The following is a 12,306-nucleotide window of genomic DNA, read 5'->3' on the forward strand; positions in this document are numbered from 1 at the left end:
ATCTTACGAAAGAAATACTTTATGTAATAAAAATTAATAGTTTCCAACATACTGTGGTTCCCCTTTGTGTATTTAAATGTTTGCTGTTAAAATCACAAAAACAAATTTTAATAAAGGGTATACGAAACTGAGGGACACTCCTTGCTCCTTTTTTTCTCCTCTTCTTTCAGACATTTTTCGTCCCTGTCTCTCACTCTTTTTTGTTTTCTTCCTCTTTTCCCTTTCATCCTCTCTCCCTATTTTTCTTTCTCTTTTCTCCTCTTTACCATCTATTTTTCCTCCTCTCTCACTGTGCCATCTTTTTTTCTTTCTTGCCAACATTCTACTCCTTCATTTCAGAACTTTAATCAAAATTATCATTGAATGTTAATCCCAAATACTCAAATAACTGCTAAATTTATTTCTCTTACTTCTCTCACATCCATCCGTTTTCACTGACATAGAAATTTAGCCCATCTCAGGATGTCACCTCTTTCCTAAAAAATTACATAAAATTACATAATTACATACCAAATTGTTCTCCCCGCTTCAAGTATTTTCCTACCCCTTCTTTCTTCCACACAACTGCCAAATTGTATTTCCCAAAGCATAAGTCTGAACATATTACTCCATTCCTATTTCCAAAAAGTTGTAGTAGCTTTATACTACTTACAGGATAATGTTTAAGAATCTTCACAGCCTAAATCCAAACTATTATAACCGTGCAGTCATTTCAGACATGTTCAAATCTTTGTGACCCCATTTGGGATTTTCTTAGAAAAGATATTGGAATAGTTTTACTATATCTTTCTCCACCTCATTTTACAGATGAGGAAACTGAGACAAACAGGGTTAAATCACTTGACCAGGTTCACACTACTAGTAGTAAAGCAACACTCTGGATAATTTTATACTTATTCATACTCAAGTTCCTATCTTAAGAATTTTGCACAGATCTGGAATACACTATTTTGTTGCTTCAGGAGGTCAGTCTAAGGATAGAAAGAACCCCACAGCAGCATCCATCCTCACAGAAGGGGGCCCATAGGAAGGCTTCAAGCCAACACTCTTGCACACATCTCAAATGCCATGCCGTACCCCAGCAAATCACTCCCACCAAAAACCATCTATTTTGACACCCTCGATAACCAGTAATACCAAAGCCCTGCATCCAGACTAGCCAACAGGGAGACCCCACCCCAGGGGCCTGCAAGGAAAAAAAAACTGTGTTTCCATGTCATCTCAGCAGGAGGGCTCCAAGCTTTAACCTACCAGCAAGGAGATCTCTCTTCCAGGGCCTACCACCAGAAAAACTCGGTTACCATAGCAACCTAGCAACAAGACCCCACTCCTGGAGCATGAGAATAGCTAACCCACACCCCAGGAGTCTAACAACAAAACCCCTCCGCTAGTAAAAACCAGAAGGGAAGTCTACGCTGCAGAGAAAGCAGGTAACTAAGCCCTGAACCACAGCACAAAGAACTTGGGACTATGCAGGACCAGAGTCCAACACTCACATTAAAGAAATCCAAATCACAAAAAAGGGAAAAAAAATTAACATAAAAAAAGAACTTGACTATAAAGAGGTGCTATGGCAGGAAGGAGGATCAATTCATAAATTTGAAAGAGGACAATACTGTGAAAATGTCTACATGTAAATCCAGTGTGAAGAAAATTCTGATTTTTCATAAAAGTTGGTAAGATTATGTGTAATGACTATACTGTGTGGGTCAACAGACCACTGACTCAAATAAAAAGCAAAGGTGTCTTGTCTTTCTCAAGGTAGAAACAAAACGGAAACTTTTTTAATCAAGTCTTGCAGGAATTGAGAATCTCACATTACCTGGGCAGACACACTAGTGAGGAGAGGAAAGGTAGAGAAGCCAAGCAAGAGGACATATATCCTTCTACATAAAATTTTAAGAAATCCAACCGCAGACGGTGGACGTCTGTCCCCATTTGCAGGGACAGGTGGCCTCACAATATAACCAGTAATAAGTCTTACCCAGCACAGAAACTGCACAATTAACTTATACCGAAACTTTAATGTTAGGATGGCAGTTTGTGAGTAGGCTAGGGGAGGGCTCTGAATAAATTCGAGAGCTGCGGAATCGACGCCCAGAACAGCCTGGATGGTCGCTGGGTGAGGTCTAAGGCAGGAGAGCAGGGAGCGCGGTGGAGCAGGGCCCAGTGTGGGGAGGCGCCCAGACGGGGAGCCTGGCGGAACAGGCCCTAGCGCCCTGAATCACTGAGCGGTCCCAGCTACCAGACTTCTCAACCCACAAACACCAAAGACAACAGAGAAGCTTACCGGAGATGGTGGGGGTGCGGGTGGGCGGGGGCAAGAGGTGGAACTGCAGGGGGGGTACAGAGTGAAAGGAGCTCGCCCTTGGGCCACCACCCGGAGGAGGCGCAGCTACAGAACTACTAGCTGCAGTAGCTGCGGTTGCTTCCGGCCCCAGGAACTAAGTGGCGGATCAGAGCGGGAGTGCAGAGCCTGCTTACATCTCAGTCCGGTCCAGGCTGGCCGGTCCTGGGGAGGAGGAACGCTGGTGTGGCACACCTTGCTGCCTACAAAGAGCAATAGCTCTGAAAACAACAGCTTGGGACAAAGTACCTTCTACTCTACAAGCAGTCACACCCCGACGAAAAACTCAAGGGTCAAGCAGTTGGCTGGCAGGGAACATGGCCAGGCAAGGAAAACGCACTCAGATTCAGACTCAGACTCTGCAATCTGTCTTTGGTGACAAAGAAGACCAAAATCTACAGCCAGAAGAAGTCAACAAAGTCCAAGAGCCTACAGCAAAAGCCTCCAAGAAAAACACAAACTGGTCTCAGGCCGTGGAAGACCTGAGAGAAGGACTTGGAAAAGCAACTTAGAGAAGCAGAGGAAAAACTGGGAAGAAGAAAGAGACTGAGACGAGAAAACCAGGAAAAACAAGTCAATGACTTGCTACAGGAGACCCCAGGAAATGCTGAAGAAAACAACCCCTTAAAAAACAGACTACCTCAAATGGCAAAAGAGCACCAAAAAGCCATTGAGGAGAAGAAGGCCCTGAAGGGCGGAATTAGCCAAATGGGACAGCAGGCCCAAAAGACCACCGAAGAAAATACTACCTTCAAAATCAGACCTCAGCAAGCGGAAGCCAGTGACTTTAGGAGAAATCCAAGAAGTATTACAAATTGGGATCCTGATTCTATTGAAGGGGCGGCCATCCTTAACATCTGTTTCATTAGTCAGTCTGGCCCAGGCATTAGGGGGAAACTGCACAAATTGGCAACGGGACCCCAATCACCTCAAGCCCCACTGCTGGAGACAGCCTTCGGAGTTTTCAACAACGGAGACCTGGTTGCAGCAGAGGAAAGAAAACGCAGCGAAAGGAGGCAGAGACACAGAGACAGGAAAGACGCTCAATTCCAGGCTGCTGCCACGGCCAGGAGGAGAAGGCCCAAGGAGCACCCTTCCAGGCGCCCCCTCAGAGGAAGCCCTGGCGACTTGGGCAGCGCGCACACCCCCTTTCGATGCCACAAGGAGGGCCGCTGGTCCAAGGAGTGCACCTCCAGGGCGCCCCCCTGGACGAAGCCTCCCGGATCCAGGCGTCCAGGACCACGCGGAGCATGTGACAGGGGAGGGGGGTGGGACAGGGGCACGACGCTGGAGGACGGCCTGTCCCCCAGGTTGGAAAAGTGCTAGAGCCTCCTCCCGGTAAGTGCCCTGTCCTCAAGACTACGAAGGAGGGGGAAACCTGGGGCTTGGCAGTGCTCCCACTTCCTCCACCCCTCTCGCGGAGCCCTGGGCCAAATTGAGGCTGAAGGGAAGGTTACCCACTTGGCTATCACGGCTATGCTCCCTTGTTTTAACAAACTGCTCTGGCCCTACACGCCCCTCGACCCACTGGGGCATGGGCATCCAGGATCTGGTGCTTCAACACTCCTTCCTTACACTCTCCCCTGGCCCTGTCCCCTTGCTGGGAAGCGACCGGATGGTGAAAGTGGGAAGCCAATTTGCTCTAGTTAAACCTCATGACTCCCTTTTCCCTCTGTGTTCCAGGGACTGCAACCATTAATTGCCACTCCAGGCCCTGACTCCCTCCTTCCAGAGTGGGGCCCTAACCAGGCTAAACCTTTCGGGACTTTGAAAAACTAAACTGACCGCCGCTCCAACATCAGCTCTACCTAATCCAGAAAAACCTTTCACCCTGTTATGTTGATGACAGGAGGGGACAGGCTTTGGGAGTCCTAACCCAGTCCTTGAGACCTGACCCCAGGCCAGTTGCCTGTATTGCAAAACAATTAGATTCTCCGGCTGCTGCAGCCCTTCCAACTGACCAGCCTTTAGAAGTTCTGAATCCCCACCGAGTGCAGAGCATCCCGGAAGCAGAGGGCCACCAGCGGCTAGCCAGCCACAGGCTCACCGAAAGTTTCAAGCCTTGCTTTCCCATACCTCTGACCTAATTCTTCGGTGCGCCACACACTCCGGAACTCCGAAGCAGCGTGGTACACGGAACAAGGGATCAGGGGAGCTAGGTATGAAACGGTCATCTTCAATTCCCTCCAGGGAAACTGTCCTTTCTCTGCGCTCCTATACTGTCCGGATGCTTGTCTGCTTAACCTCCTTGCCAGGTTGGTCTCCTGGCCAGGCTCCAAGCCATCAACTTCCGGGTTGACTGCTCAGCCTGGGACACCTCTACCACCCCCGGGGCAACCCCTACTCGGGTTCCAGCCCGGGGCCCTGCACCCGACGGTGGCACCTCCTCCCCTCCCCTCCCCTCCCCTGGCCGCTCTCTCTGCGGTGCCTCCCACTCAGGTCTCTTTGGTATCTCCCTCTCTGACCCCTACCCCTCCTCAGGTACCAGCCCATCTCATCCGCTCCCCTGCCAGCCACATGGCCTGGCCTTGCGGTCTGATCTAGTTCAGCGGACACCCCGCCCCCCAGCTCCTCCTCCTCACCAGAGGCAGTGACTTCCCACATCCCTCCCCAAGCTCCACTTCCCACAGGGCCTTCAAGGCTTCTTCCCCTGAGGGAAGTGCCTGCCTCCCCTAAGGGGACAAGGAGAGCTCATGTTCCATTCATTCTCCATCTCCCATCTCATTCAAATCAAAGAAAAACTGGGGAGGTACTTAGAAGATCCACCTAAGTTTACTGAGGCTTTTAGGGATCTGTCCCTACAATTTCAGCTTTCTTGGGGTGATCTGACCACATGATAATTTGCCTGTTGGGAGACCTAAGAAGTGCATTTCAAAAGCAAAATAAATTTTCAAAAAATCAGGGAGATTGCTCGGGGAGATTGCTCAGGGAGAAAAGGAAAAGCCTGCTCTTTTCCAAGGCCAGCTAGTAGAAGCAGTATGTGAAGAAGTACGGCTGGGGGGGGCGGGGAGGGGAGGCGGAACGGAGGGGGGTGGGGGGTGGGAGGGTGGGGGGTGCCGTGGGGGCGGGGGGCACGGAGGCTGGAGCCCTGGTGGCTGAAAAGCAGGGACTTGCCTAGGGCTCTCCCCCAGGACCCTCCAAACACGGTTAGAAAAACAGCTCTGAACAGATTCCAGAGCTGCGGAACCCAGGCCCAGAACAGCCTGGATGGTCGCTGGGTGAGGTGTAAGGCAGGAGAGCGGGGAGCGCGGTGGAGCAGGGCCCAGTGTGGGGAGACGCCCAGACCGACCACACGGGGAGCCTGGCGCAACAGGCCCTAGCGCCCTGAATCACTGAGCTGTCCCAGCTACCAGACTTCTCAACCCACAAACACCAAAGACAACAGAGAAGCTTACCGGAGATTCCTTGGTGGAGTCATGGAGTCCCAGGGGGTTTGCTAAATGCCAAAGATATCTGAGTCCATTCTTTCTTGGGGGGCTCGTCAGTAGCTAGGGGTTACAAACCCTGAGTAACCCCTAGCTACTGACGAGCCCCCTAGGATCCGGTGACTCCTTCCTGGAATGTCAATAGATAGGACCATCCCCACTGAGAGATAACCTGGCAGATCCTGTCTAGCCGATATCCCTGAGACTCCTTGGTTCCTTCCTGGAATGTCAGTAGATAGGACCATCCCACTGAGAGATAACTTGATAGACCCTTCCTGGGAGATATCCCTGGGACTCTGTGACTCCACCAAGGAATGTAAATGAGATTATCCCACTAGTACAATAACCTGACTGAATCTTTTGATCAGCCAGGACCTTTGTTCCTCTTCCCCCCTACTCTGTACCCCCATATCCTATATAACCAAGGCATCACCCCAACACATTTGCCATTGATTTGTGGTGCCGTACCCCGATGGCCGCCGGCTAATAAATTCTCCACTTAAAACTTATACTCTGTGGTGTGTCTCGCTCGCTTCTGGTACAACAGTATTACACCTAGAGAAATGATAGATTGGGCATTCCTTTATGTGGCAGAAGGCGTGCCCAGCCTGAGACAACTCAACTGGAGCCTGAAAATGTCAGGCTCAAAAAGTACTTCCAAGTCTTCCTAGGTGCTTGGAGAGTGACTTCAACTGCAGAGTGAAAAAAAGGTAGAGAGAAAGAGATGGGAGGCTTACATATCTTTGGGTCTTGACAGGAGAAAGGTTTGAGGAGGGTCAGGCAGTTCCCCATAACAGGGCAACCAAAATACGAGCTTTTCAGTTGCTAGAAACCCCAAAATGTCAGGGTACAGGGTGAGTTTACCTGGAATGAATTCAAGCACTAAAGCCTTCTTTTAAAGTAGCAAGGTTTATTGTAATGCCAGTAGAACAGGCAAGATTCCTAATGAATCTGCAACTTGATGGAGGTGAGATTGATACTCATATACAAAAAGGAAGATCTGGGTGGGAGTAAGGAGTGGTAAATAGCCTGGGGTGAGCCCTGATGTCTCAGTCAAGACACCAGTGATTTGGGCGGCTGTATTGTGTGGGAAAATTCAGGGACTGGGCTGCTTTGGAAGATGCAGTCTTTTCCTTTTTAGTAGTTCAGGTTCCATCACACCATTATAATGAATATTCTAATGAGTTAGCTTCTCAGAATTGTTTTTTTTACTCTGTGAGCCAGACTTACAATGCAGCTTGAAATGATCAAACACTTGACAAGGCTTTCACCCACTGCATTCTTGTGCCTGAGTACCTTGAGTGAAGAGAATCCAAGACTGGATAACCTGTTGCCGTAACAGAATTCTGGTTCTGTGACCAAGTACCAACACTAAAAGACTTGAGCAGTATCACTCATAATGCTTTTTTAGGGGTTCAAGGACTCCAAAATACTGAGGTGTCATGTAGAAAGAATTCACAGACTCAAGCAATCCTTAACTCAAGTGGCAAAAAGGTTTATTGTGACAACATATAGTGGGCAAGAATTCATAAGGAACTTGCAAGCTGGAAAGAGGTGTAGTTAGGGTTTATATAGGAAATATCACAGTGAAATGTGTGCCTAATATGTTAAGTGTTTCAGGGTGGGATTAGGGAGTAGTTAGGGAGTGATCACTTCTTAAAGGAAAATGCACTTTTTGTATCTACTGCATAGGCATTTTACCCAGAGTTCACCAGGAAAAGCCCACGGCGTGGGAGGCAGGGAGGGACATGTGGTTTTTGGGCCTGCAACTTCACTAAATCAAATAACTGTCAGGACCATCCTGTCAGTTACTAGCTAATGTCCTATTTGACAAGGAAGATTAAGGGAATGCATGTATATCTTGACATCTGGAATGTTTACGGTGATGTAAGGAGTTGGTGAGTGATAATTTGGTACCAGATTACTAGGAGACAGTACAAGATAATCCCGTTTACATAAGAGGAATTCTTACACTATCAGCTTGGTACTGTACCAGGGAGGCAGAGAAATAGCATGTTTTGCATAAACCCACTGATGAATAATTATTGGGTATTGGTATTTTGACCTGGGGATATGAGCTTAGGATTGGCAGGGGTGGGGGGCATCTGAGCACAGATATCCAGGATTGTTATATTGTCTTCCATTTGTGGGTTTGTCATGGGAATGACATAAATGTCATTTGGTCTTTCATCCAAAAAGAATGCCTGGAAGTTCTTAAAAAGGATTTTAAAAAACAAATTAGAGAAGTAGGAGAAAAATGCAAGAGAATCATGGGAAAGGATACATAAAAATTTGCAAAGGAAAATAACTCCTTAAAAAGCAGAATTGGTGGGGCAGCTACATGGCACAGTGAGTAGAGCACAGGCCCTGGATTCAGGAGAAGCTGAGTTCAAATCTAGCCTCAGACACTTGACACACTTACTAGGTGTGTGACCTTGGGCAAGTCACTTAACCTCAATTACCCTGCCTTTCCTCATCCAAAAAAAAATAATTGAATTGGCCAAATGAAAAAGAAAGTGCAAAAATTCGCTGAAGAAAATAATTTTTAAAAAATTAGAATTGAGCATGTAGAAGCTGATGACTATGAGACAGCAAGAAAAAATAAAACAAAATTTTAAAAGATAGTAGAAAAAATGTGAAATTTCTCATGGGAAAAACAACTAACCTAGAAAATAGATCTAGAAGAAGTAATAGAAGAATTATTGAAGTGCCTGAAAGTCATGACCAAATATATTAATAAATAAAAACAAGCCTGCACATCTTTCAAAAAATTACCAAAGAAAATTGCCCTGATGTATTAGAACCAGAGGGCAAAACAGAAATAGAAAAGAATCCCGTAATCACCATCTGAAAGAGATCCCAAAATGAAAATTCTCAGAAATAGCAGAGCTGTCCATCCTTCATTCTCAAAGAGGAGCAACGATTGTAGTATGTCAATATCTTTATTTGCAAGTGAACTGAAAGGTAGGGTGGTGCAAAGTCATCAGCCTCAATCTCTTCCACAGTCATCTGAGTCCAGTGGCAAGGCAGAGGTCAAGATGACTGGAGGTGGCCCCAGATGCCTTTCTAAGCTAAGGTCTTTGCTAGGTCTCAGTTTGTCCGAGGCAACGCCCATTCAGTGATATCATGATTTAAGACTAGGTAAACAAAGAGGCAAAAGATGGTCTAGTTTGCCTATTCAAAAGAAAAGAAAAAATCCAGTCTGGGAGGGGAAGATCTTCAGGGATTTTGGCCAGAACAGAAACAATCGCTATCTACACTCACTCTGACACATCAAAACCCAAGCAATAACCCAGTGAGGCTTAAGCTAGTGGAGAGGTTTAAGGTTGAGGGGTGATCGACACCCCGAAATATTGACGCACTGGGTCCTGCCGAAAGAATTCGACTCAAGCCTTCTCAGCCAAGGGAAAAGAGAAAGTTTATTAGGGATTCACCATAATGGGCTGTCTTAAGAAATCCCCCCCACCTTGTGACGCCTGTTTCCACAAGCGGGCCAGATTCAACCTACTGAATTAGATTGAATCTGAGCACCTTCATGGAGGCAAGATGGAGATTATATACACAAAGATTGTAGGAGGGATTGAGGGGTGGTCTGGGGTGACTAGAGGAGGGGTTTAGGGAGGGTCTTGAGGGGAAGTCCAAGGAGGGCAAGGTGAGGTAATGGGATTAAGGGTGGGAAGTAGTTGAACAACAAAGGGTGAGGCTAGGTAGAGATTTGGGCCTAATGATAATGTGAGGCTTGTGGCCTTAGGGGAAGGCCAGATCCAGTTGGAAGATTCAAGGACAGTTCAAGGGGGCTTCCAGAGACTGTATTCCAGATTCAAGGGGGTTCCCAGAGGCTGGGCCCTCATCACTAGGACCTATTATGGCCAATCAGTGAAAGTCAGAGTGATTAAGGTGTAAGGCATATTCAAGTAGTTCCATTTGAATCCCAACGTGCTTTACCAAAGCTTGGTCTTCCCACAGTTCTAGTTCAAGAAATCATAAACGAAATTACATGCAATAAAAGAGTTAATTGTCCCAGATTTACAAGGGGGAAAATGACAGAAAAAATAAGCAGGCAAGAGGAAAAAACAATCTAGTCCCCAAATCCTAAGATATCCTGTGAGGTTTAAGCTGTTAAATTTTATATTCCTTTGGGCAGAATACCTGGATAAAAGGGTATGATTTCCCCACATGAACAGAGGAAGAGAAAGGAGGGAGGGATAAAGGAAGGAAGGAAGCAGACAAACTAAAAAGTTAAAGTCCCTTTGAAAATAGATAGTGCTGATCTGTCAGAATTCTGAATTTCTTTTAAAAACTGATCATATATAATCCCTAGTGAACTTTGAATTTCAGTTTCTCCATGTGAAATACTCTTCATTATGAGAGTGTTTTCCAGTTGTGGCTCTGAAGATACTTCTAAAACATTCAAAGCATAGCTAAGGAAAATCACAAAGGGAAAGAAAGGTAGCCTTTTTCATTATCAAAACAATGTTCCCATGTGTTTCAACAATCTGGCTAGCAGCTTCTGTAGGTGTGTAAGATCCACCCACAGCCAGCACCCAGAAAGCTGCCAATAGCACAGGTTCTTTTGATCTGCTTAACTAAGGAAAGCAAGGTTAAGGGGTTGGCAAGCTTACTTTAATTCAGCACACAAGTTATCATTCACTTAGTTCAGGGGAAAAATCCAGCACACTGAACTTCAGAGCAAAATACAAACAAATTACAAACATCAACAGACAGGTCCAATACAATTCATAGTTACCAACATCTAGGTTCAGCCCGGGAGCTCAGAACTGGCCTGGAGTCGAGGTGCCACCACTGCTGCAGCACAGAGCTCCAAGGAAGAGGAGGCCAACGCCTGGTTTTATATCTTCTTCAGCGTCAAGGGTGAATTACACATTCGACTCACCCAAGTGACCTAAAATTGTCATGAAGAGGGACTTAAACCCACATGGTATAAGAGTCTCTGCTGTTCCAGACATGTAAACTAGGCCCTCCCTGGAGTTAGCCCTACCTTGGGTCCCACCTTAGTTGCCAATCCACACCCACTAAGGTTTTACACCTAATAGGGGTTTGGGCCTGTGGCTTAGCACTTAGTAAGACTCAATGAAATACCCTGAATTACTCAAAACAAACAAAAGCCAAACTCTTCAAGGGTACTTGTTGAACTAAGTGCTCAGGAGCCCATTTTGCTTACCAACACACCATGAGGGAAGTAAGTAGGGTTTTTTCTTTTATAAAATCTTATTTTTTTAATCAGCAAAAATCTACCTCTTCTTTCCTCCAAACTGCCTTCAAATGAGAAATAAAAAACTATTAAACCCCGGTTAAAAACATATATAATCAAACAAAACACATTTTCACATTGTTCATGTCCAAAATAATATGTATATAATGTGTGCCTGGTGATTGGTTGTTTGGTTGGTTGTTGTCCTTCATTCTCAAAGAGAACCAAAATGCCATCAGTATGTTAAAGGCCAGTTACAGTGTGTCCAGCTGTGGCTGATCAGACCATTATGAACTCAGACTGCTCTACCACAGGTCGGACACAAACAGTCGATGTGAAGATTTGGGGTGAACTCTAAATTTGCATATCTCACATTTCTTTTGAGCTATTTCACTTCTGCTTATGGAACACAAGCACCTTCCAGTGTCTCCCTTGTCATATAATCAATTCCAAAGTTCTTAAGAAAGACCTTGAGAATGTCCTTGTATTGCTTCTTCTGACCACTGTGTGAATGCTTACCCTGTGTGATTCTCAATAAAAATCTTTGTTGGTAAGTGCACATTTGGCATTTGAACATGGCCAGCCCATTATAGTTGCACTCTGTAATAGAGTCTGAAAGCTTGGCAGTTTACTTCAAGAGAGGACTTCAATGTCTAATATCTTATCCTTCCAAGCGATCTTCAGATTCTTCCTATGACAATTCAAACGGAAGGGATTGTCTCCTGGCATGGAGCTGATATACTGTCCCAGGGATCACAGGCACAGAGCAATGAGATCAGAACAATGTTTCTGTAGACCTTCAGTTTAGTAGTCAGTCTAATACCACTTCTCTCCCACACTTTCGTTTGGAGCCTCTCAAACATTGAACTAGCTCTGCTCTGCTCTGTGTGCCAATTTCATTATCAATGTGTACATCCCTAGAAACCATACTGCAAAGGTAAGTGAACTTGTCCACAGCATTCATAACTTCTCCATTTGTTTTCATCAATGGTTCCACATATGGATAGTGTGGTGCTGACTGGTGGAGCACTTGCGTTTTCTTATAGAACTGTGGATTATGAAGTGTGGGGATTCTCAGCTGACCCTTTTGAGACCATACTGGCTAGTTCTCATTGTCAATGTATTGACAATTCCACTCTCCCTTCCTCCCTTCCTCCCTCCCTCCATTCCTCCCTCCATTTCTTCCTTCCTTCCTTCCTTCCTTCCTTCCTTCCTTCCTTCCTTCCTTCATTCCTTCCTTCCTTCCTCCCGTCCTTCCTTCCTCCCCTCCTTCCTTCTTGCCTTCCTTCCTCCCTTCCTTGATACCTTTATTTGTCTATTCC

The sequence above is a fragment of the Trichosurus vulpecula genome, unplaced genomic scaffold, assembly GCF_011100635.1.
Source record: "Trichosurus vulpecula isolate mTriVul1 unplaced genomic scaffold, mTriVul1.pri scaffold_64_arrow_ctg1, whole genome shotgun sequence".
Taxonomy (NCBI): domain Eukaryota; kingdom Metazoa; phylum Chordata; class Mammalia; order Diprotodontia; family Phalangeridae; genus Trichosurus; species Trichosurus vulpecula.